The sequence below is a fragment of the Solanum pennellii genome, chromosome 9, assembly GCF_001406875.1.
Source record: "Solanum pennellii chromosome 9, SPENNV200".
In the NCBI taxonomy this organism is placed as follows: domain Eukaryota; kingdom Viridiplantae; phylum Streptophyta; class Magnoliopsida; order Solanales; family Solanaceae; genus Solanum; species Solanum pennellii.
In genome coordinates this window covers 34,779,525-34,806,770 of record NC_028645.1, presented here as the reverse complement: position 1 = coordinate 34,806,770, position 27,246 = coordinate 34,779,525, and the positions used below count along the sequence as shown (strand labels likewise).

Below are 27,246 nucleotides of genomic sequence, written 5' to 3'. Positions count from 1 at the left end.
TCTTGAACTAGGGTTCTTGATCTTTTTTCTCCTCTCTTGCTTCTAATTTTCTATGTTTTGATTTAATGATTTGACTTGGATATGTTTTAATTATGTTTCTAAGCTTAAACTGACTAAAATCTGATGATTTAGGGTCAAAACGACGTAACTTAGGGTTTAATTAGAGTGGGAAAGGTGAAAAAGACCCCTGGGAAGGTTGCTGTCGGGCCTCACGAAGGCCAGGACTGACGGTCCGTCGTGCGCCCGACGCCCCGTCGTTGGGTCCATCGTGAGGTCCTGTTCGACAGGCCTTTACTAAAATGGGCATAACTTTTTACTCGGAGGTCTGATTTTAGCAAGATCGCTGGATATGGAAATATAATTCAATTATCTATCTGTGGGTAGTTTATGGGAGACCTAATTAATTTTGTGCTAAGAGTTATGATCATTTTTAGTTGAGACAACTGCATTTCCCCTTAACTGGCTGCAAATTTTCCACCTACGGTCAGACCTACGGACCGTAGGTCCACCTACGAACCATGATGGTCATCCATAGCTCTTGTCAGAGAGTGGTTGAAGGGAGTCTTGATCGACGGTCACGGACTACGGACCGTCGTTTGACCTATGAACCGTAAGTCCGTCCGTCGTCCAAGACTTAACCAATTTTTCTAGGCTGAAATTTTGGGAGTTTATGATCCCATCGACGGTTTGTAGGACGGACCGTGGTTCAGGCTACGGTCCGTCGATGCCACCGTTGGTACCACCTGCAGATTTTAATAGAAAAACTTATTTTTGGTCTGTTTTTGCTACGGGGTGTTACAGAGGTTATGCACCTTTTTTCTTAAAAGTAAAGGACCATATCATTTGTCCAGTTTATTAAGTGAAAACGTCCAAAAGGGACCTGTAAAGCACTCAAGCTTATCACCTCTCCCCCATCACTTATTTTAAAGAAAATTACTCCCACGGAAAGCCATAGAAGCTCCAAAGAGTTCTGTTCTACAGCTTCACCATTAGAATATGAAGGATACATGTCTTTTTTAAAGTACAAGTTGGTAGAACATCTCCATCTTAAAGAATTAATGTGAATAATATGAATTAACATCAAGGTAAGTGGAAGAGGACAACCTAAACCTTGAAGAATCCAAGTCTTGTCAATTGAGGTTTCTGTCTAGCAAGGTAAGCTGTGGAAATTTTCTTTCCTCTCTTATTCATGCATTATTTGTAAAAGTTTTCATGTGTTAATGAACTGTTGGGTGTTGCGTCTCTATGGTGTGATTTTGGTGAATAATCAGAAAGAAAGTGCTTGTTTGGACATACATGGAGTGGAGTCCCCTTAAATTTTGATTGTAAGCTTGTTTTGAGAATCTAAATGTTAGTTGGAATTCACGTGATGTTGATCGGAATTCATGAGTTCATATTCGTATTTCCTTATTATGAGGCTTAGGGACTGTTTTGTGTATCATAAAAATAAGAGGGTCTGGCTGGATATGTAGAGAAGTCATGAAAACTTGTTAGAGGATAGAACATTGAGGGGCTGTTTGGCTACGGTATACCTTGTCTCTTATTCATGTATAAAATAATATATTAAGTTATACAATGTTTGGTAGAAATTTTTGTTTAGGTAGAAAAGTCAACTTAACTTATACCATGTTTGGTTGCATTTTTGTAGTTTTACATAATTAATACCAACATAACTTATGAGGGAATCTATGTATATAGTTATGCAGGGTAGAAGGTGAATAAGTTATGTGAGTATTAGTAATACATGTATTAAAGTGATAAATTACATATTTACCCTATTAATTTATTTTATTGTTTTTAATTGAAAACTTTATTGTTTTCCTATATAGAAGTTTGTTGTTTTTATTTCTTATTATATATAGATTATTTTCATTTCTTTTTATATACTTACCATTTTAATTGATTTATGCAAATACAAATTATTTTTTTAATATTAGAAATTGTTTGTATATTTTTTAATGGTACATATGTTAATCAAATATTAGCATTATAAATTATTCAACATATTTTTTACATTATATTAGTATGTATTATTATTTTGTAAATAATATATACTAATAATTTACAACAAGTTTAATATTCAATAATTAATAATTCATATATTGTAATCTCTAAACCCTGCATAATTAATACCTGCATAACTAAACCCTGCATAACTAATACCTGCATAGCTAATACTTGTATAACTAAACCCTGCATAACTAACCCTGCATAATAAAACTCTGCATAACCAATACTTGTATAACTAAACCCTGCATAGCTAATAACTACATAACTCTTACCAGTAACCAAACAGCCCCTGAAAGTGTAGTGATACACCACTTAATTGAGTGTTGCATGAGCTTACTTCCTGACATTAATTTAATACTGTTTTCTAGACGTGATGAAGCCTGAGGGGTTTCGAAGGACCTTATAAAAATGATTAGCGGAAAATGGATGAGAAGAACTCTGGATGGGATCAATCATAGATATACTACCAATTGGTGTTTTGGTCTGATCAAGTAGTCCAAACTTGTTTAAAAACTAGTATTAGTTCTTATTATATACTCCATTGTAGATAGATAATCAGAAAGGAAGATGGTTAACTCATTGTGATATCCATTATTGTGCAGCAAGGTATGTAAGACTATTCGATTACCTATCTCTTTGGCTTGAATCCAACACTTCTAAGCTTTCTAAGTGCTCTTGGTAGTGACTGATCCATAAATGCAGTTCATACTCCCTAGAGAATGAAAGTGAGCACTCTACTATGAGTTTGTTACTAAATATATGTGTTTATTCTACCAAGTGTTAGCATGCATGGTTTAAATTTGTTTCATTGTCGACGTACCCCTGGCACGTATTTCCCTTATATAAGTCAAAGTGATCCTAGGTTACACATGGTATATATGTTTATTGGATGGATACACGATCTGCCCATATCTTGCCAACTTGCTTTAATAGTCTATTCCATCATATATGTCATATTTTCACATGTTCATGTGTTCCCTTTATTGGTTATTACTCCCATTGTGTTAAGACTATTATGTTACCTCACAAGATCTCTACTTGCTCTATTGTAAATTTATATGTATGTACTTACATGGAGTATGTATCCATCCTTAAGTTGAATCTGTCCACATTATTCCTTGGTTCCACATTCATGTATACCTTGTCTTTGATATTAGTTGGTGATTATTTTTCTATAATATAGAGTTCAAATCTCTTGGCTGAAAGTTATATGTCTTCACTTGATATGTGTTTCAATTTGAGATGTCAAAAATGCGTATTGATTCATAGAAGAAGTATTACGTTAGTGACACATTTGCTTCCCACGTCATTGTCATTATCATTAGTCCATATTCGTATGTCTTCTACTACTGGTTCATAGTTCCGAATCTCAACAATGATTATGATCACCAAAACATCAATCCCGAATGACCTATTACTAATAAAAGAACAATCTCAAAAGAGTTATGATTATCCAAAGTACAGTCTCAAAAGAGTTATGAACATCAAAACAATAATCTCAAAGATTAAAAAAAATTCCAAGTGAAGCAATTTATAATTATGGGCGGCAGCCCAGGGTCAAAGCCTAGCATGGGTCGATCCCAATTGGTATAGAAGGGTGGCAGCTCAGGGACGAAAACCTAGCATGGGCTGATCCCGATTGGTATAAGAGGGTGGCAGCTCAAGGGCGAAAGCCTAGCATGAGCCGATCCCAATTGGTATGGAAGGGTGGCAACTCAGGGGAGAAAGCCTAGCATGGGCCGATCCCAATTTATGGAATTATGAGGACAACATCCCATGGGTTAAAGTGCGTAGCATGGGTCATCCTCTCCAACCACTTATCAGCTGGTCATTTGTATCATATGGCTTACCAAAAATTATAACGCATAGAAAAGTAAAGAAAAGAATGTAACATACAAAATTCCACAAGTATAAGCAAAGATGGTCTCTAATCCTGATCTATTGGTGTTTGGTTTCACTTGAGCTCTCATGTCACATATGGTTGTTTTATGCCTTATGTATTCAGTACATTCTTTCGTACTGGCGTCCCTTATTGGAGCGCTGCATTTCATGCTGCAGGTACAAGTATTCAAAAGCACCCAATAGAAGCACATAATACTCAGCTGTTGTTGGTGACCTTCAGGTTGATTCGAGGCTTTGCCGAGTCTTTACTATGCGTATTTTCATGGATTCCGATAGAGTCTTTGTTGACATTGTAAAGCTATCATCTCTATTCATAGTTTCACTAGTCACATGTATTGGTTCAGCTAGTCAACATATGTTTTATATAAAAGTTTTCATCAGTAATCTGCATAATAGTTTACTTTCTCATCATAGGTTACTTGTAAAGCATGTGCTCATAGAGTACTTGTCCGCCTCACCTAGGGTTGGGGTGTGAAAAATCATTTTTTGAACAGAAACATTTTGTCCTTAATGGGTATTGGTAACATGTTGATTTTAATAGGTGTGAATGGAAAATTAAGAGTTGCAAATTTTATAAAGAGTTGTGACTTTTATGAAAAGTTGCGAATTTCATGAAGAAATGCGAATTTTTAGAAAAGTTATGACTTTTCTGAAAAGTTGTGATTTCTATGAAAGGTTGTTCAGACTTTTTCAAAGGGTTGTGACATTTTTGATAAAGCACTATAGGAAATAGATACAACCATTGATGGGTAAACTAGTAACTTGTTTCATTCATGAAGTAAGTTACAACTCCACTAAATAACTCCCTATAATAAAAGATAAGAGTTATGAATGAAGTGAGAATTATAGGATAAGGGGTGATGTAACTCTTGAATGAATATGAGTTACAAGCCTTAACCTTGTCCTATAAAAGGGAGGACATAGGGTCATCCATAGACAACACAAATAACACAAGAGAGCATATAGAAAGAGTGTCGTTGTTGTGGAAAACATTACAAGACTCCATAGTGATCTTGTAAGAAACCTCTTAGGCAATTTGTGGTGATAACACTTGATCCTACAACAAGAAGGTGTGTATAATTCCGCATAAATCTCCGAATCTAAACCCTTCAGGCACAATAAGAACTTTTTTACACTACCCTTTATTTCTACGAATTGAGGGATTTCCTCTAATTTTATAAGAAAAGTGATATTTCTTGACCTCTTCTACTAATACTAAATATAGTATTCTAAGTGTATTTTACTACCGTTAGCTGATTTGATGACGCTGTGATTTAGGTACCAATACATCACTGAGTAAGATCGTCATATCCTGGAGGACATATTCCATTAACCTTGGTACTTGAGATGTTGTAATGATGCTCTGGATGTTTTTCAACAAAAGGTGTTTGTTCAACCAAGAAATAAATATCCAATAATTTTTGTTATCTTACCTTTTTGTAGTATCTCTAGGTTGTGTATCCTACTTACCTTTTTGTAGGTTTTCCCATCAAATTGCTAATGTATGGTCAATTGTCTGTCAATACGTTGTATTCATAAAAAAATTGTAGAGCAAACTTATCTCTCCGTTGATACTAAGTCGTCTTAATTAGGGAAAATCTTACCCCACTTGGACATCAAATATGAAAATAATTAGGCGTTGCAAATAAGGGGAAAAAAAATAAAGAAATGAAGTTTTTCCTTTTCATCACTTTTATCACATCCTCTTTGACTTAAGCCTTTACCACAATATGCCCCTCGAAACCTCAAAACAATTTTCTGTGTTTTGGAAGGTTAGATAGCATAACTCAACACATTTAAAAAACTTTATTTGTATTACACTAATGGTTAAGAAATTTTAGATTATAGTAATCTTGATATGTTTATCTCTTTAAATATTGATAAAAAAAACCCTAAAACAAACCTTTCATCATTTTGGTGAAGTAAAAACTACAAGAATCTTTAGGATTGTTGTAAGGACAAATTGCAGGTTTGAAATGAATCTCTTTGCCCAAAATTGTCTAGTTTCTTTTTCTTGATTATATATATATGCATATGTGTGTGCTTCCTTTTGGTTTAATACTATACGTATTGCTTATCACTATATTTTGATTCATAAGGTTTCTTTCACTGTGATTTATGATCATTAGGTTCTGCTCCATTTGTGCCAATACATTACGGTAATTTACTTTAACATGCTTTAATTTTTTGAAAATTAATTTATAGAGATATGAATTTTATGAAAATGTAAGATTTATTTGTTGATTTGTTGTCATGGTTCTGCAAATCTTCCCCTTTTTTTTATATGCTTTGACATACTTATCCTTAAGTTGATAGTCTATTGAATTTTTTTTTATAGAGATATATATCACTAGTTCTCTAAAGGCATTATAGAGATATTACTAGTTCTCTAAATGCAAAAAGTAAGATCTTTTATGACTTCCCTTTTTTTGCTTCGTTCTTCTTGTTATGTAAATCTTCCCTTTTTGGATCTTCTTTATTATGGTTGTCCTTGAACCGAGGGTCTATTGTGAATAGCTCTCTACCTCCTAAGGTCGGGGTGAGGTCTATGCACAATCTATCCTCCCCAAACCTTATTTATGAGATTACATTGGGTATTTTTTTAGTTATGTAAATCTTTCCTTTTTCGATCTGATGATATGTTTTTCCTTGAGTCGAGGATCTATCAGAAATACTCTCTTTACCTCCCAAGATAGGGGTGAGGTCTATATGGATTCTACCATCCCAAACTTCACTTGTGGGATTACACAAATATTCTCTTTTGTATCTCCTTTAATAGGCTTTCCTTGAGATGAAGGTCTAATGAAAACAACCTCTCTATCTCCCAAGTTAAGGGTAAGATCTATGTACACCATACTATCCCCAGACCTCACTTGTCGGATTACATTGGATACGTTTTTGGTTATATAAATATTCTATTCAAATGAACATTGATTTGTAGACAATAAAAATATGATGGATTTATATATTGGTTTTGAGGTAGATCCTAAAGAGATGCAAAGTGATACTCATCAACTTGAATATCATGAGATTCGTATTGCTTATATTATCCTACGAGAGAAAAATTATGTCAACACTTTCCAAGGATGCTTATTTGAAATTATTTACATTGTTTAAAAAAGTTAATGTGCAAAGAATAGAGTGTTCCTGAAAAAAAGGGAAAAAAAAGAATTTGTATGACTTTCCTTTTGATTTGTTATCCTGGATATAATTTGTCATTGCACGTTCCCTAATTTTAAAATGGTTAGGCTGCGTGACAAGGGATCTCGGTTTTTCCTTTTCTATTTGCTATTTCAATTTGTATAAAAGTAACAAGAAAATGTCAGAGAAACTGTTTTGACAATTCCATAATGATTGACTTAATTATCTCTTGGATTTTGGGGTAGATTATCAAAGGGATGCGAAATGAAACTATTACTTTTCTTAGTATCCATAACTGGTTTAAAAGAATACATGCCTTGCTGTGATGGTTTTTTTTTCTTAAATGTCAGGGTTACAGAAGATCTTATTATAGATAGCTAATAATAATTATGGTTTTTTTTTCATATATTGGCACTCATCCATTTGCTGAATCCTCTTTAAGAACTTCCCTTTTCATGCTTGAGTCTTTCCTTGAAGATCTAAACGAAATGAGCATTGATCAGACATGCAATACCTCCTTCTGGACTAGGGAAGAGGATAAAATCTTTGAGAATACCCTAGCGATCTACTTTAAAGATAACAATGTATTCACAAAGATGGAAGAAGCAATTCCTGGGAAATCACTTGATGAATCAAGGATCACTACATTATACTCTTAGAAGATATCGGTACCAACGATGCTGCACAGGTTCTATTACCCAATTATCCAAAATGCAAATAAATAGAAGCCAAAATACGAAAGCATATATTGAATGATGAAGAGGGACTCCTTGGACAGAAGAGGGACACAAGTTGGTTTCCTGTATACAATATTTGAGGGTTTATTTGCTCTCCTTTTTTGGTAGTCTGGTCATTTTATTTTTTAATGCTTTATTTTCGTGTTCTCTGTGATTTTACACAGTGCACACAAAAGTCTTTAAGAGGGTAAAACTTTTATATAAATGTTGTCCTGTGATCTTGTTTCCTGGATGATAACTTATTTCTGTATTTTTCCTGCTATAGGTCATTTCTTCGGGGCTTAGGTAAATATGGAAAAGGTGACTAGAAAAGTATATCTATGCATGGTGTGATAACAAGAACCGCAATGCAGGTAGCTACCCATGCCCAAAAATATTTAAAGCGCATTGAAGCAAACCACAGAAGGAACAGAAGAGCTAAAGCATAATCAAGCGTGCTTGATATAAATAGCGTGGATGCTGAATTCGGTGGAACTTTCCAAGTGTCACACACCGTGGATATGATTGGACCTGATTGTGGAGGATTACAAGCAGTGCCTAACAGTAGCAATGGGAGCATGTTTCCTCGATAAAGCACCAATGCTGAGCAGATGACAACAGTTGTTGGAGGAGAGCTATCAGGCCAAAATGCTTTTGTGAATGTTGAAACTCGCCCTCGACGATGAAGGCATATTTAATCTGCATGACCTGTTCACAAATCAGATGTTCTAATTTGCCGCACTTGGTTTTTTTAAGACTTACTCCATTATGTTACACAAATATTGCTCTCATTCTTAGTCTGCTTAAGACAGTTTTAATAGAGAAGTGGATTTTAGTTGAAAATTTTCAATTAAAAACTTTCCAACTATTTTCAAAGTTCTTGTCTTTGTTTTTATTTTTACAATTGTTTGAGGGACTAAGGCATGTTCTGGTTCAGACATAAATTTATTTTTGGTACAAGAGTTACCATTAAAGGTAGTATAAATGAAGGGCAAAATATTTTTTTATGTGCGTTAAGAAATTTTTGCTACGTGATATGTATGAAGGACTAAAATAGTTTAACAGCCATACATCACTTATCATTTTGATCATGTTAAAGTTGTTTGACTGTCAAGACGATGATTGTCCATTTGAATGTTTATTCAAGAAACTCCTATCCAAGCGTATTTTAATTTGTCAATCCAGGGTAATTTGAGTGGCATAAGCTATTTCTTATAAACATTAGAGGGGAAACTGGAGGATTACCGATTGATTGACCCTGGAAGTAAAGAATGATAGTTCGGCGAGCTCTTGTTTTCCCATGGAGGACCTGTATACTCTTGTCCTGTTGCATATAAAGGACAAACTTTTTACCTTAACAAGTGTGGTAAGTAAAATCCTTTTTTGAACAAAAACATTTTGTCCTTACTGGGTATTAGTAACATGTTGGTTTTAATAGGTGTGAATGGAAAATGAAGATTTGCAACTTTTATGAAAAGTTATGACTTTTATGAAGAGATGCGACTTTTATGAAAAGTTACGACTTTTATAAAAAGTTGTGACTTTTATTAAAGGTTGTGACCTTTTCGAATGATTCAGACTTTTCCAAAGGGTTGTGACATTTTTGGTAAGGCACTGTTGTAAATAGATACACCCATTGATGGTTTAACTAGTAACTTGCTTCATTCATTAAGTAAGTTACAACTCCACTATGTAACTCCCAATTGTAAGATAAGAGTTATGAATGGAGCGGGAGTTATAGGATAAGGGGTGATGTAACTTTTGAATGAATATGAGTTACAAGCCTTAACCTTGTCCTATGAAAGAGAGGACACGGGGTCATCCATAGACAACACAAATAACACAAGAAAGCATATAGAAAGAGTGTAGTTGTTATGGAAATTAATACAAGACTCCATAGTGATCTTGTAAGAAACCGCTTAGGTAATTGGTGGTGATAACACTTGATCCTACAACAAGAAGGTCTGCATAATTCCGCATTAATCTCCGAGTCTAAACCCTTCAGGCACAATAAGAACTTTTTAACACTATCCTTTGTTTTTATAAATTGAGGGATTTCATCTCAGTTTATGAGAAAAATGATTTTTATTGACCTCTTCTACTAATAATAAATCTAGTATTCTAAATGTATTTTACTACCGTTCATTGATTTGCTGACACCGTTATTTTAGGTACCAATACATCAATGAGTAAGACCGTCATATCCTAGAGGATGTATTCCATTAAATTTTGGTACTTGAGATGTTGTAATGATGCTCTGGATGTTTTTCAATAAAAGGTGTTTGTTCGACCAAGAAATAAATTATCCAATAATTTTTGTTATCTTATATTTTCATAATATCTTTAGCTTTTTGTATCCTACTTACTTTTTTTGTAGGTTTTTCGTTCAAATTGCTAATGTATGGTCTACTGTCTATCAATACGTTGTATTCATAAAAAAAATGTGGAGTAAACTTATCTCTCTATGGATACTAAGTCGTCTTTATTGGGAATAATCTTACCCCACTTGGCCATCAAAAATGAAAACAATTGGCCTTTGCAAATTAGGGGGAAAAATAAACACGGGAAGCTTTTCCTTTTCATCACTTTGATCACCCCCTCGTTGTTTTTAGCCCTTACCACAATATGTCCCTCGAAACCTCAAAACAATTTTCTGTGTTTTGGAAGGTTAGGTAACACAACTCAGCACATTTAAATTTTTTATTTGTATTACACTAACGGTTAAAAAATTTCAGATAACAGTAATCTTGATATGTTTATATCTTTAAATATTGATAAAAAAAACCCTAAAACAAACATTTCATCATTTTGGTGAAGTAACAAGTACAAGAATCTTTAGGATTGTTGTAAGGACAAATTGCAGGTGTAAAATTAATCTCTTTCCCCAAAATTCTCTAGTTTCTTTTTCTTGATTATATATATGTATATGTGTGTGCTTCCTTTTGGTTGAATACTAGACGTAGATGCTAATCACTATAGTTTGATTCATCAAAAAGGTTTCTTTCATTGTGCTTTGTGATCATTAGATTCTGCTCCATTTGTGCCGATATTTTACAGTAATTTTCCTTAACATGCTTTAATTTTTTGAAAATTTATATATAGAGATATGAATTTTATGAAAAAGTGAGATTTATTTTGGATTTACATTTTGATTTGTTTCCATGGTTCTGCAAATCTTCAACTTTTTTTATGTGCTTTGACATGCTTATCCTTAAGTTGATGGTCTATTGAATTTTTTATAGATATATATATAACTAGTTCTCTAAAGGCAAAAAGTAAGATCTTTTATGACTTTCCTTTATTGGTTTGTTCTTCTTGTTATGTAAATCTTCCCTTCTTGAATCTTCTTTAATATGGTTTTCCTTGTACCGAGGGTCTATTGTGACTAGCTATAACATCTCGTATCCAAAACAGACCAAAAATCAGCTCTTCAAAAATCTGTAGGTGCAATCGACGATTACCATCGACAGACCATAGCCTGACCCATGGTCCGTACTGCACAACCTTTGTTTGAGTTTGAAACACCCAAAAACTCAGCCTAGAAAATTTGACTAGTTGTCGAACGAAGGACGGACCTACGGTCAGTAGGACAGACTATGGTCCGTAGTCTGTGTCCATCGATCATCACCCCATGTACCCACTCTCTGACATGAACCATGATTGAACAGCACTGTCCGTAGATGGACCTACAGACCGTAGGTACGACCGCAGGTGAGAATTAGCAGACAGTTAGGGTGAAAATGCAGTTGGGTCAATTTCAATTGATCATTACTCTCAGCACAAAATAGATTAGGTGTCCTATGACATACGAAAATATAGATAATTGAATTAGCTTTCCATAGCCACTGCTAAAATCAGACCTCCGAGTAAAAAGTTATGCCCGTTTTAGTAAAGGCCTGTCTAACAGACACAACCTACGGGCCCAAACGACGGACCGTCGATTGAACGACAGCCCGTCAGTCCAGGTCGTCGTTTGGTCCAGTAGCAATTAACTCAGGGGTCTTGGTCTTTTCCTACTTCTTTTAAACCCTAAGATACGTTGTTATGACCCTAAATCATCATATTTTAGTCATCTTAAGCCTAGAAATATACTTAAAACTTACCTAAGTCAAATCATTAATCAAAAACTTAGAAAATTACAAGCAAGAAAGGTGAAAAATGTCAAGAACCCTAGTTCAAGAACGCCTCAAGGTTCCAGCAGTTCTAGCCCTGAAATCTAAATATTTCTCCGTGGATTTCATAACTAGGTATGTGGGATTTCACTAATAGGTTCCTTTCACCCATTGGGTGCCTAGTTTTCAGTCAAACTCTTGATTCTCATATCATGATTAGACCGAGGGTTTCTAGAACTTCAATAGAACTTCATGAATCAGTAAGTTATATGTTCCAAATCAGATTTCCATGTTATTACCTAGATTATTTCATGAATTTCTAAACCCTAGCTATGTATTTCGTTAGTTCTTGAATTACACATGCTAGGTCAGATATTTAAGTTAATTCAAATATACATGCCTCTGTTATAAATGAATAATTACCAGATTAATTGTTGCATTCTCAGTTTGCATGTTCAGTTTTGAGTTATCCAGTATTTACAGAAACTCAGTCATAATCAGTTAATTTACAAAATTCAATAGGAGTAGCATAATAACGAGTTGGACTAAGGAGGGCACCCAGTTAGTCCCTAAACTACTAGCCAAGTAGGTTGTAAGTCCCCTCTGTGGGAAATCAGTTTAGTGATCACGTCAGCATGTCTTTGTACCTCTGGCAAGGTATATTGGGTCCTCTCAATGGGGCATATACATCGGATTCCACATTTAGCTCATGTGGTTTTATTATCGGTTATTAGTAGCTCCCAAAGTTCAGTCAGACTCTATTGCATTCACCATTTATGAGTATATTTAGTATTCAGTTCCAGCACATCACAAAATTGGTCATTGCATCCAGTTCGCTCAGAATTCAGTATATCATGTTCAGATTATTATACTTGCTTTTGTGCTTGTTCAGTTATGTTTTGTTTTAGCTTTACTCTATCCTACATGCTCAGTACCTTCCAAGTACTAACGCATACATGCGCTAAATCTTCTCGTGATATAGGTTCAGGTTCTCAGCATCCAGATCACGCATAGCTCGATTTTGAATCTCTAGTTTAGTAGATTCAGTGGTGATTCCTCATTCTCCGAGGACAATAGTCATAATTTATTATAGTATTTTAGTCATTTAGTTTCAGTTTTTGCTAGACTTAGTGTAACACCCCGTAGCTAAAACAGACAAAACAAATCAGTTTTTAAGAAAATCTGCAGGTGCAACAGGCGAGACCATCGACGGAACGTAGCCTGGACCACGGTTCCTCCTACACAGCCGTCGATGGGATCAGAAACTCCCAGAAAAATCTCAGCCAAATAATATTGGTTAAGTATTGGTCGACAGACAAACTTACGGTCCGTAGGTCAGACTACGGTCCGTAGTCCATGACCGTCGATCGAGACCCCCTTTACCCACTCTCTGACAAGAGATACGGATGACCAGCATGGTCCGTAGGTGGACCTACGGTCAGTAGGTCTGACCGTAGGTGGGAAATTAGCAGACAATTAAGGGGAAACGCAGTTGGGTCAACTTTAAATGGTCATAAGTCTTAGAAAGAACTTAATTAGGTGTCCCATGACCTACCCACAAATAGATAACTGAATTATCTTTCCATATCCACCGACCTTGCTAAAATAAGACTTCCAAGTAAAAAGTTATGCCCGTTTTAGTAAATGCCTGTTGAACAGGCCCAACCGACGGGGCGTCGGTCAATCGACGGACCGTCAGTCCTGGCCATCGATTGGTCCGACAGTAACTTTAACAGGGTTTTTTGGACCTTTCCCACTTCGTTTAAACCCTAAGTTATGTTGTATTGACCCTAAATCATCATATTTTAGTCAGTTTAAGCCTAGAAATATAATTAAAACATCTCTAAGTCAAATCATTAACTCAAAACATAGAAAATAAGAAGCAAGAGAGGAGAAAAAGCTCAAGAACCCTAGGTCAAGAACGCCACGAGTTCCAGCAGTTCCAGCCCCAAAACCTAGGTATTTTTATGTGGATTTCATCACCATGTATGTGGGATTTCACTAGTGGATTCCTTTCACCCATTGGGTCCCTAGTTTTTAGTCAGATTTTTGATTCTCTTGTCATGATTAAACCTAGGGTTTCTAGAACTTCATGAATTTATTAAATATATGTTCCATCAGATTACCATTTTATTACTCAGATTATCGCAAGAATTTTGGAACCCTAGCTTTGTATTTCTTTAGTTCTTGAATTACACATGCTAGGTCAGATATTTCAGACACTTCAGATATACATGCCTCAGTTATAAATGCATAATTCAGTTTGCATGTCCAGTTTTGAGCTATCTAGTATTTACAAAAACTCAGACATAATCATTTAATTTATAGAATTCATTGGAATACCATAATACCGAGTTGGACTAGGGTTTAGCGTACCCAATAGTCCTAGAACTACTAGCCAAGTAGGTTGTAAGTCCCCTCTGTGGGCAATCAGTTTAGTGATCACGTCAGCATGCCTTTATACCTTTGGCAGGGTATATTGGGTCCTCACGATAGGGTGTATACATCGGACTCCACATTTAGCTCATGTGGTTTTATTATCGGTTATTAGTAGCTCCCACAGATCAGTTAGACTCTCTGCATTGACCATTTATCAGTATATTCAATTTTTAGTTTCGGCATGTTATAAATTGGTCATTGCATCCAGTTAGCTCAGAATTCAGTTTATCATGTCAGAAATTTATACTTGCTTTTATGCTTGTTCAATTATGTTTTATTTCAGCTTTATTCTATCCTACATGCTCAGTATCATTCAAGTACTAACCCATACATGCGCTACATATTCTCGTGATGTAGGTTCAGGTTCTCCGAATCCAGATCACACATAGATCAATTTCCGATCTACAGTTCAGCAGATTCAGTGGTGAGTCCTCATTCTCCAAGGACAACAGTCATGAGTGTCATTTCAGTCTTTAGTTATTTAGTTTCAGTTTTTGCTAGATTTAGCTTGGGGCTTGTCCCAGCATTTCTAGTCTAATTTAGAGGCTTATTTCAGACATAGTTAATTTCATCTTAGTGTTGAGTTAATATTTCTATTGTATTAAACTCATCAGTCTTCATACTATATCAATTTTAGCATATGGGTATTCCCCATCTTTTCATTATAAGTTATGATTTAGCTTCCGCATCAGTTTATTATCTATAGTATGCTCATGATCATGCCAGCAGGGTTAGCTTGGGGTCACTTGTGTTCTTGGTTCCGTATCCGTGTCTCGGGGATAGCTTGAGGTGTGACAAAACTTGATATCAAAGCACTAGGTTTAAGTGTATTAGGTCTGAAAAGCCGCACTAAGTAGAGTCCTTTTCATGGGTGTCAAGTGCACCACATCTAATGAGAGGAAGGCTATGAAGTGTTTTAGGAAAAAATTCACTTTCTTATTACTCTTATCGTGCGTAAGGTATGATAAAATTCCATTCTAACTTGAGGTTGTGCGCTTAAGATCATGCCTTCTTGTATAGCTTAGGCATGGAATGCTAATGCACGCAATGCTAACGCAGTTCCTCTAGTACCAGATAAGGAAGTTCAAATGCAGAGTTTCATAATGCCAATTCAGCTTTTGGCTCAGAGTATAACCAACCAAAACAATCTGCAGTTCTATTCCTACTAATAGAAATGATCGATCAGTCGTAGCCAGAGTTTGTGATTTTGTTAGGATGAATCCGCCTAAGTTTTTAGGGTCGCAAGTTGGTACGAACCCATAGAAATTCATTGATGAGGTCAAGAAAATATTTAGCATGATGCAAGTAACTGATAGTGATAGGTGAACTTGGCATTCTACCAGCTTAAAAATGTGACTCACATATGGTTCACTCTGTGGAAAGACAACAGACATGACTTCATCTTTTGTAACTCAGTATAGCAGTCCAATTCAGTGTTAGTCCAGAAACTCTCTCAGAACCTTTCTTAGTCTCTACTCCAGTGGGTGACCCAGTTATAGCTAGACGGATATACAGAAATTACCCTGTCACGGTATCTTAGAAAGTCACCTCAGCAGACTAGTAGAGTTAGAAATGCTAGTCATTGATGTCATTCTGGGCATGTATTGGTTACATTCATGTTATGCCTCAGACGATTGTAGAACTAGGATTGTTTGTTTTCAGTTTCCACATGAACTAATCTTAGCATGGAAGGGTAGTAGCTTAGCGCCCATGGGCGAGAAAGATGATCTCTAAGGGTTATATCTATCATCTAGTTCGGTTTAAGGATTCTAGCCTCGAAATCTTAACTCTTGAGTCATTTCCAGTAGTCTGTGAGTTTCCAGAAGTATTTGCAGAAGATTTTCCCGGAGTCCCTCCCGAAAGGGAAATCGACTTTGGAATTGATGTCCTTCCAGATACCCAGCCTATTTCTATTCCTCCTTACAGAATGGCTCCAGCAGAGCTTAAGGAATTGAAAGAGCAGTTGAAAGACCTTCTAGATAAGAGTTTCATAAGACCTAATATTTCACCATGGGGTGCACCACTGTTGTTCTGAGGAAGAAAGATGGTTCTCTCATAATGTGCATTGACTATAGACAGTTGAACAAGGTCACAATCAAGAATAAGTATCCCATCCCCAGGATTGATCACTTGTTTGACCAACTTCAGGGTGCTAACCATTTCTCAAAGATAGACCTCAGATCGAGTTATCATTAGCTTAGAGTCATAGATAGGGACATTCTGAAAACAGCCTTCAGAACTCGGTATGGTCATTATGAATTTGTAGTTATGTTGTTTGGACTAGCTAATACTCCGGCAGATTTCATGGATTTGATGAACAGAGTGTTCAAACAGTACTTGGACTTGTTCGTTATCGTCTTTATTGATGATATCCTCATTTACTCTAGGATTGAGGAAGAACATGCAAGTCATTTGAGAGTTGTTCTACAGACTCTCACGGATAGCCAGTTACTCGCTAAGTTTAGCAAATGTATGTTTTGGTTGCAATTCGTTGCTTTTCTTGGTCATATTGTATCTAGTGAAGGGATCCGAGTGGATTCACAGAAGATACAAGCAGTGAAACAGTGGCCCAGACCTACCTCTGCTACAGATATCAGAAGTTTCTTAGGTCTAGCAGGTTATTACAGAAGGTTTATGGAAGGATTTTCATCCATAGCCTCACCATTGACTAGGTTGACTCAAAAGATGGTCAAGTTCCAATGGTCAAATGATTGTGAGAAAAGCTTCGCAGAATTGAAAATTAGATTGACTACAGCTCATGTCTTGACTCTACCAGAGGGTTCAGATGGTTATGTGATCTATTGTGATGCATCCAGAGTTGGCCTAGGTTGTGTATTGATGCAACGAGATAAAGTTATAGCGTATGCCTCTAGAAAACTTAAGGTGCATGAGAAGAACTATCCAACTGATGGCCTCGAGCTTGTAGCAGTGGTGTTTGTACTCACGATATGGAGACATTACTTGTATGGTGTTCACGTATATGTGTTCACTGACCATAAGAGCCTTCAGTATGTGTTCACCCAGAAAGAGTTGAATCTTCACCAGAGGAGATCGCTAGAGTTCCTTAAATATTATGATATGAGTGTGCATTGTCATCCGGGTAAGGCGAATGTAGTAGCAGATGCTCTTAGTAGATTATCTATGGGTAGTTTAGCCCATGTTGAGGAAGAAAGGAAGGAGCTAGTGAAAGATGTTCACAGGCTTGCTCGCTTGGGAGTTCGCCTTATGAGCATATCAGACAACGGTGTAACCATTCGGAATGGGGCAGAATCGTCTTTGGTAGTGGATGTTAAGTAAAAGAATAACAGTGATCCAATTTTACTTGAACTTAAGAATGTAGTCCACAATCAGAGAGTGGAGGTTTTCTCCCAAGGAGGAGATGGTGTACTTCGCTACCAGGGTAAATTGTGTGTTCCTGATGTGGGCGAGTTGAGAAAGCATATCCTTGCGGAAGCCCATAACTCCAGATATTCTATTCACCCAGGTGCCACTAAGATGTACCATGATCTGCGGGAAGTCTATTTATGGAATGGCATGAAGAGGGACATAGCAGATTTTGTGAGTAAGTGCCCGAATTGCCAGCAAGTCAAGGTAGAACATCAGAAACCAGGAGGTATGACTCAAGAGATCGATATTCCTACTTGGAAGTGGGATGTGATCAATACGGATTTCTTCATAGGGTTACCCCGTACTCGCAGGCAGCATCGACTCAATTTGGGTGATAGTTGATAGGATTACTAAGTCTTCTCGTTTATTAGCGGTCAAGACTACAGATTCCGCGGAGAACTATGCCAAGTTTTACATTAATGAAATTGTGAGGTTGCATGGGGTTCCTTTGTCCATCATCTCATATAGAGGTCCTCATTTTACCTCTTATTTCTGGAAGTCATTTCAGAAAGGTCTTGGTACTCAAGTTAACCTTAGTACAACATTTCATCCATACACAGATAGGCAGGCAGAGTGTACCATTCATACCTTAGAGGATATGTTGAGAGCTTGTGTGATCGATTTCAAGGGTAGTTGGGATGATCACCTTCCTCTTGTTGAGTTTGCCAACAATAATAGCTACCATTCCAGCATTCAGATGGCCCCTTATGAGTCTTTATATGCGCGTAGATGTAGATCTCGTGTTTGTTGGTTTGAAGTAGGTGAAGCAGCTTTGATAAGGCCAGATTAAGTCCTTTATGCTATGGAGAAAGTGCAACTCATTAGGGATAGACTTAAGACAGCTCAAAGTTGTCAAAAATCTTGTGCAGATGTAAGGAAAAGGAACTAGAGTTCCAAGTTGATGATTGGGTTTTTCTGAAAGTCTCACCTTTGAAAGGGGTGATGAGATTTGGAAACAAAGGGAAGCTCAGTCCTAGATATGTAGGCCCTTACAAGATCTTGAAAAGGGTAGACAATGTGGCATATGTGTTAGAGTTGCCAGCAGAATTAGCAGCAGTTCATCCGGTCTTTCACATCTCACTCTTGAAGAAATATGTTGGTGACCCAGCCTCTATAGTGCCATTAGAGAGTGTGGCGGTGAAAGATAGTCTTTCTTATTAAGATGTACCAGTTGAGATTCTTGACCGTCAGGTTAAAAGGTTGAGAAACAAAGAAGTCGCTTCAGTCAAGGTTTTGTGGAGGAGTCAATCCATAGAAGGAGCTACTTGGTAAGCAGAAGAAGCCATGAAATCCAAGTATCCTCACCTATTTCATTCTGATTCCACTCCAGCTTGAGGTAATAGTTCCTCTTCAGTTTTTTCAGTCAGTCATGCGCAAATTCAGTCTTAGAATCATGTTCCCTCAGTTTGTACTTGCATTTTCAGCGTATTTGCATGTAATCAGAACTCAATTCAGTCAGAAACTCAGTTCTCAGTGTTTAGTAGTGGGGTTTGCAGCTCTCTTCCTCTATTTCAGCTAGTTTAGTCTTCATTCGAGGACGAATGTTCCCAAGGGGAAGATAATGTAACACCTCGTAGCTAAAACAGACAAAAAAACAATTTTTCAGGAAAATCTGCAGGTGGAACAGACGAGACCATTGACGGACCGTACCCTGGCCCACGGTCCGTCCTGCACAACCGTCGATGGGATCAGACACTCCCAAAAATCTCTTCCCAGGAATATTGGTTAAGTGTTGGTTCACGGACTGACATACGATCCTTAGGTCAGACTTCGGTCCGTAGTCCATGACCGTCGATCGAGACCCCCTTCACCCACTCTCTGACAAGAGCTACGAGGTTATGCCTGCTTTAGTAAAAGCCTATCGAACAGGCCCAACCGACGGAACAACCGATAGGGCATCGGTGAATCGACGGACCGTCAATCCTGACCGTCGATTGATCTGATAACAACTTTCCCAGGGGTCTTTTGGACCTTTCCCACTTTGTTTAAACCCTAAGTTACGTCGTTTTGACCCTAAATCATCATATTTCAGTCAATTTAAGCCTAGAAACATAACTAAAACATATCTAAGTCAAATCATCAAATCAAAACTTAGAATATTAGAAGCAAGAGAGGAGAAAAAGCTAAAGAACCCTAGGTCAAGAACGCCACGAGTTTCAGCCCCAAAACCTAAGTATTTTTTCATGGATTTCATCAACATGTGTGTGGGATTTCACTAGTGGGTTCCTTTGACCCATTTGGTCCCTAGTTTTCAGTGAGATTCTTGATTCTCTTGTCATGATTAAACCTAGGGTTTCTAGAACTTTGATAAAACTTCGTGAATCTATTAAATATATGCTCTAAATCAGATTATCATGTTATTACTCAGATTATCGCAAGAATTTCAGAACCCTAGCTTTGTATTTCTTTAGTTTTTGAACTACACATGGTAGGTCAGATATTTCAGACACTTCAGATATACATGCCTCAGTTATAAATGCATAATTACCAGATAAATTGTTGCATTCTCAGTTTGCATGTTCAGTTTCGAGCAATCCAGTATTTACAGAAACTCAGACATAGTCACTTAATTTTTAGAATTAATTGGGAGTAGCATAATACCGAGTTGGACTAGGGTTTAACATACCCAACAGTCCCGGAACTACTAGCCAAGTAGGTTGTAAGTCCCCTCTGTGGGCAATCAGTTTAGTGATCACGCCAGCATGCCTTTATACCTTTGGCAGGGTATATTGGGTCCTCTCGATGGGGCGTATACATCGGACTCCACATTTAGCTCATGTGATTTTATTATAGGTTATTAGTAGCTCCCATATATCAGTCAGACTCTCTGCATTGACCATTTATCAGTATATTCAGTATTCAGTTTCAGCATGTTATAAATTGGTTATTGCATCCAGTTAGCTCAAAATTCAGTTTATCATGTCATATTATTATACTTGCTGTTATGCTTGTTCAGTTATGTTTTATTTCAGCTTTATTCTATCCTACATGCTCTGTACCTTTCAAGTACTGATGCATACGTGCGCTACATCTTCTCGTGATGTAGGTTCAGGTTCTCAGCATCAAGATCACATATAGATCGATTTCCAATCTCCAGTTCAGCAGATTCAGTGGGGAGTCCTCATTCTCTGAGGACAACAGTCATGAGTGTCATTTTAGTCTTAGTCATTTAGTTGCAGTTTTTGCTAGATTTAGCTGGGGGCTTGTCCCAGTATTTCTAGTCCAATTTAGGGGCTTATTTCAGACATAGTTAGTTTCAGCTTAGTGTTGAGTTAATATATCTATTGTATTAAACTCATTAGTCTTCATATTACATATCAGTTTTAGCATATGTGCATTCCCCATCTTTTCATTATAATTTATGATTTAGCTTCCGCATCAGTTTATTATCTATAGTATGCTCATGATAATGCAGTAGGATTAGCTTGGGATCACTTGTGGTCCTAGGTTCCGTGTCCGCGTCTCGGGGGTAGCTCGGGGCGTGAAACTTAGTTGGGGCTTGTCCCAACATTTCTAGTCAGTTAGAGGCTTATTTCAAACATAGTTAGTTTCAGCTTAGTGTTGAGTTAATAGTTTCTTTGTATTAAACTCTTTAGTATTTCATTTATCTCAATTATAGAATATGGGTATTCCCCATCTTTTTAGTTTAAATTATGGTTTATATTTAGCATTCAGTTTATTATCTTTAGTATGCTCATGATCATGCAACCAGGGTTAGCTTGGGATCACTTGTGGTCCTAGGTTCCGTGTCCGCATCTCGGGGGTAGCTCGGGGTGTGACAATATCTCTCTACCTTCCAAGGTCGGGGTAAGGTCTATGTACAATCTATCCTCCCCAAACCTTACTTATGAGATTACATTGGGTATATTTTTTTGTTATATAAATCTTTCCTTTTTTTCGATCTGATGATATGTTTTCCCTTTAGTCGAGGATCTATTGGATATAGTCCCTCTACCTCCCAAGGTAGGGGTGAGGTCTATGAGGATTCTACCATCCCACTTTACTTGTGGGATTACACAAATATTCTCTTTTTTCTATCTCTTTTAATAGGCATGTCCTTGAACTCAAGGTCTATTGAAAACAACATCTCTACCTCCCAAGGTAGGAGTAAGGTCTACGTACACCATACAACTGAATATATTTTTGGTTCTATAAATCTTCTATTCAAATGAACATTGATTTGCAGACAATAAGAATACATTGATTTGTTTATTGGCTTTGAGGTAGATCCTAAAGATATGCAAAGTGATACTCATCAACTTGAATATCATGTGATTTGTCTTGCTTATATTATCTTACGAGAGAAAAATTATGTCAACATTTTCCAAGGACGCCTATTTGAAATGCTTTCCGTTGTTGAAAAAAGTTATGTGCAGTGAATTGAGTGTTTTTGAAGAAAAGGAAAAAAAAAGAATTTGTATGACTTTCGTTTTGATTTATTGTCCTAGATATAATTTGTCATTCACGTTCCCTAATTTTAAAACGGTTAGGTTGCGTGACAAGGGATCTAGGTTTTTCCTTTTCTATTTGCTATTCAAGTTGTATAAAAGTAACAAGAAAATGTCAGAGAAACTGTATTGACAATTCCATAATGATTGACTTAATTATATCTTGGATTCTGGGGTAGATTATAAAGGGATGTGAAATCACACTATTACTTCTCCCAGTATCTATTATTTCTCTTAGTATCCATAATTGATGTAAAAGAATGCATGCTTTGCTGATTGTTTTTGTTTAGTAAATGTAAATGTTAGGGTTACAGAAGATCTAATTATAGATGCCTAATAATAATGGGTTTTTTGTTCATATATTTGCACTCATCCATTTGCTGAATCCTCATTAAGAACTTCCCTTTTCATGCTTGAGTCTTTCCTTGTAGATCAAAAAGATAATGAGCATCTATCAGACATGCAATTGCTCCTTCTGGACTAGGGAGGAGGATAAAATCTTTGAGAATACCCTAGCAATCTACTTTAATGATAACAATCTATTCACAATGATGGAAGAATCACTTCCTGGGATATCACTTGATGATATCAAGGATCACTACAATATACTCTTAGAAGATATCGGTGCCATCGATGCTGGCCAGGTTCCATTACCCAATTATCCAAAAGTACAATGAAATGGCAACCAAAATACGAAAGCATATATTGAATGGTAAAGAGGGACTCCTTAGACAGAAGCGTGCTTGATATAATTAACGTGGATGCTGAATTCGATGGCTATCCAAGTTCCCCACACCCTGGACATAATTAAACATGATTGCGTGGGATCACAAGCAGTGCCTAACAGTAGCAATGAGAGAATGTTTCCTCGAGATAGCACCAATGCTGAGCAGATGACAACAGTTGTTGGAGGAGAGCTATCAGGCAAAAATGCTTTTGCGAATGTTGAAACTCGCCCTTGACGATGAAGGCACATTTAATCTGCATGACATGTTCACAAATCAGATGTTCTGATTTGCTGCACTTGTTTTCTTGAAGACTTACTCCATTATGTTATACAAATATTGCTCTCATTCATAATTTGCTTAAGACAGTTTTGCTAGATAGGTGGATTTTTGGTTGAAAATTTTCAATTAAAATCTTTCCAACAATTTTCAAAGTTCTTGTCTTTGTTTTTTTTTTTCAATTGTTTGAGGGACAAAGTCGTGTTCTGGTTCAGACATAAATTGATTATTGGTACAAGAGTTACCATTAAAGGTAGTATAAATTAAGGACAAAATATTTACTTTTTATGTGCATTAAGAACTTCTTACTACGTGATATGTATGAAGGACAAATAGTTTAATGGACATACATCAGTTATCACTTTGATCATGTTAAAGTTCTTTGACTGTCAAGACGATGATTATCAATTTGAATGTTTACTCAAGAAACTCCTATCCAACTGTATTATAATTTGTCAATCAAGGGTAATTTGAGTGGCATAAGCTATTTCTTATAAACATTACAGGAAATTGGAGGACTTCCTCTTGATTGACCCTGGAAGTAAAGAATGATAGTTCGGCGAGCTTTTGTTTTCCCATGGCAGACCTGTATACTCTTGTCCTGTTGGATATAAAGGACACTCTTTTAATCCTTAAGAAGTGTGGTAAGTAAAATCCATTTTTGAACAGAAACATTTTTCCTTACTGAGTATTGGTAACATGTTGGTTTTAATAGGTGTGAATGGAAAATGAAGAGTTGCAACTTTTATGAAGAGTTGTGACTTTTTTGAAAAGCTGCGACTTTTATGAAGAGTTAAGAATTTTCTAAATAGTTATGACTTTTATGAAAAGTTGTGACTTTTATCAAAGGTTATGATCTTTTCAAATGATTCAGACTTTTCCAAAGGGTTGTGATATTTTGGATAAAATATTATTGGAAATAGATACACCCATTGATGGGTTAACTAGTAACTTGCTTCATTCATGAAATAAGTTACAACTCCACTAAATAACTCAACAAAGCAAAATATAAGAGTTATGAATGGAGTGGGAGTTATAGGATAAGGGGTGATGTAACTCTTGAATGAATATGAGTTACAAGCCTTAACCATGTCCTATAAAAGGGAGGACTCGGGGTCATCCATTGACAACACAAATAACAGAAGGAAGCATATAGAAAGAATCTAGTTGTAGTGGAAAACTATACAAGACTCCATAGTGATCTTGTAAGAAACCGCTTAGGCAATTGGTGGTGACAACACTTGATCCTACAACAAGAAGTTATGTATAATTCCGCATTAATCTCCGAGTCTAAACCTTCAGGCACAATAAGAATTTTTTTTACACTTCCCTTTGTTTCTATAAATTGAGGGATTTCATCTCATTTTATGAGAAAAATAATTTTTCTTGACCTCTTCTACTAATACTAAATATAGTATTCCAAATGTATTTTACTACCGTTGATTGATTTACTGACACCGTGATTTCAGGTACCAATACTGTTGGGATATATACTATTAACCATGTGTTAAGAAATAATATTTATTAGATAATAAATATTTGCTAAAATTCAATAGATCATATATTCGTTTATGGTGTCTATTTACTTATATAGTAGATGATTTAGTGTGTAGAGTTTTAGCTTATACACAGAGGATTAAATCATCAGTTCTTATAAGTATAAAGTTTTAGGTTCACAATCTAGGATGGAAATTGGACATGCCATCGGGTACGATTGTAGCACAAGATTATATGTAATTTGTCCTGATTATGGGAGCGGTATAGTTCCAACTTCTTGTGCTAGTACATTTTGTATGCATTGAACGGGACCGACTAGAGATAGTTGTTTTATACTGACTGACAAAAACATATTCTCTAAACTATTAAATGTACTTATATTCTTAATCGTGATATAACTATTATGATCTGTATATATTAATTGTCGTTTTGATTTATTAAAAGGTGAGATTCTGAGATGGGTCAATATGCCTAGTAAGTTGGATGATAATAATATATATTGGTGAAATAATAAGTTAGTTGATGGAATCTATGTCTCGTTATAGAGATTGATTGATATGCCTTTTTGAGAAACTTATAAGTTTTCATTGTGTCAAATCTTGCAAGTGTATTTATGAATTCGACACATGAAGTAAGTTAAATAGTGCTCTAAAGGAAATTAATCATTAAGTTAAATTCGTCAGTAATTTAATTTATTGCTTAGTATCTGAAATCTTAACATGGGAATTACATAAGTGTTTAATAGGGAATTACGAAATAGAGGAGTGCAATTACGAATTTCTAGTGGAATGATTTCTAATTTATGATGGTAAGAATAATTCAAATTAATTATTTAGAATTATTTCCATAATAGAAAGCCTCGTTAATTAATTTTGTGGTCCCTATAGTGCCCATATTTAACTAGAACTCAAAATCCTATTTATATACAAAAAGGAAGAATAATATGGGTTTTTCTAGTCTTATAGAAAAACAGGGTTTTCTAGTCCTTTTTGGATTAGGAATAAATCTCTATAAATAGGAATTCTTCTTACCTGGAAAAAAAAGATGATTAGTTTTCTATTCGATACTTGTCCACCCAAGTATTGAGAGAGTTCGGATGTGACTTGGGATCACTGTAGAAGATCATAGCTATCTTGTAGATTAGCTTGAAGATTTGTCTATCTTGGGGATTCGCTTGAAGGTATCCGCTCACGCTTCAAGAGGTATTTCTCGAATTAAATTTCTGCATGTTTATGTGTTCTAGCATAAACGGTATTGGTTGTCTATTATTCATGTAAGTTGTAAAGATCCAAATATGTTTCCGCTGTGCATATATGCATTCTAACACTTGACATCAAGAGCCACACTTACATCTTATTGGATAACATGATATAGTGAGTACATGGTTTCGATATATACATTAATATGCAGTTTTTACCTTAGTTTGGTGTATAGCCAAGTTCAATTTTGTTTAACTACTGATTGTTAATAGTGGTGTATATCACTGTAATTGCATATGTGAATCAATCTCAAAAGTTCTTTATTATTGCAAGATGAGTTGTGTTGTATTGCAAAGTTAAAAAGAATTAAAAGAAAAGAAGAAAATGGAGTGCTAAATATTGTGACGTAGATAATCTGCAACTTTGCATAAGTATTAAACTCCAATTTTCAGCACCGTTTTTTTCTTGATTCTTTTTGTAATTAATAATTGTTGATTGATATTTTCAGAAAAACAAAGAAAACCTAATTTTTTTTCCAAGTTTGTTTTTCAATTTTTTTTAGAGTAAGTCGGCGGCAACAACTATACAGTAGGGAATTATAGTGACTGTGTAGCTTTTAGTCAAATTAGTGACAAAAAGGTTCAGTTATTGACCAGCAATTGTTATTTCTTGAATTATTTGGGCATTGTTTATATTACATGACACCATTTTTTTTGCATAGGTATATAAGTACATATAGTTGAGAGTTTTTTGATTAATAAATAGTGCTACTAGTAAATGGTCTATTTGTTTGAGTTCACTTAGAAATTCTTAAAAAGTTTTATATATGTGAGATTACAATTTATATGAATTGAGAATTATGATTAATGGATAGGATTCATTAGAGTGCTTATTTATTTGAGTCATTAGAATATTCTCAATGATCATATATAAATCGTCCTAAGTGAATACTAGTGGTAATTTTTTTTAAATAAAGATTTCTTTAAGATGCTAGTAATGCTAAATTAATCCATGGGAAAAGATATTAAATGAAGGAATATTGATTGTATTGAAGTGTTTACCTAATAAGGGAATACATGGGAGATATATATAGGAGATATAGGAAGGAGTACTAATCCTAATAGGACTAGGATTAAGGAGTACTAATCCTAATAGAACTAGGATTAGTACACAGTAAATACTAATATTATTTAATACTATTTATTTAATACTATCTGTTATTATCCCCCCTCAAGCTGAGCTGAGCGGAAGCGAATGGAAGCTTGGAACTGAGGTAATCGTGATGTCGGCTCGGGAGAGGCTTGGTGAGAATATCAGTCGGTTGTTCTTCAGTGGGTACATATTGCACAGTCATGGTGCCGGCCTGAACTTCATCGCGAACAAAGAGACAA

The 27,246-nt window shown here is 35.8% G+C and overlaps 1 pseudogene; it reads left to right on the top strand.

Annotated features, from left to right (window-relative positions):
• The first annotated feature begins 6,414 nt into the window (after positions 1 to 6,414).
• On the top strand, positions 6,415 to 8,810 carry LOC107030926 (annotated as a pseudogene).
• The last annotated feature ends 18,436 nt before the right edge of the window (positions 8,811 to 27,246 follow it).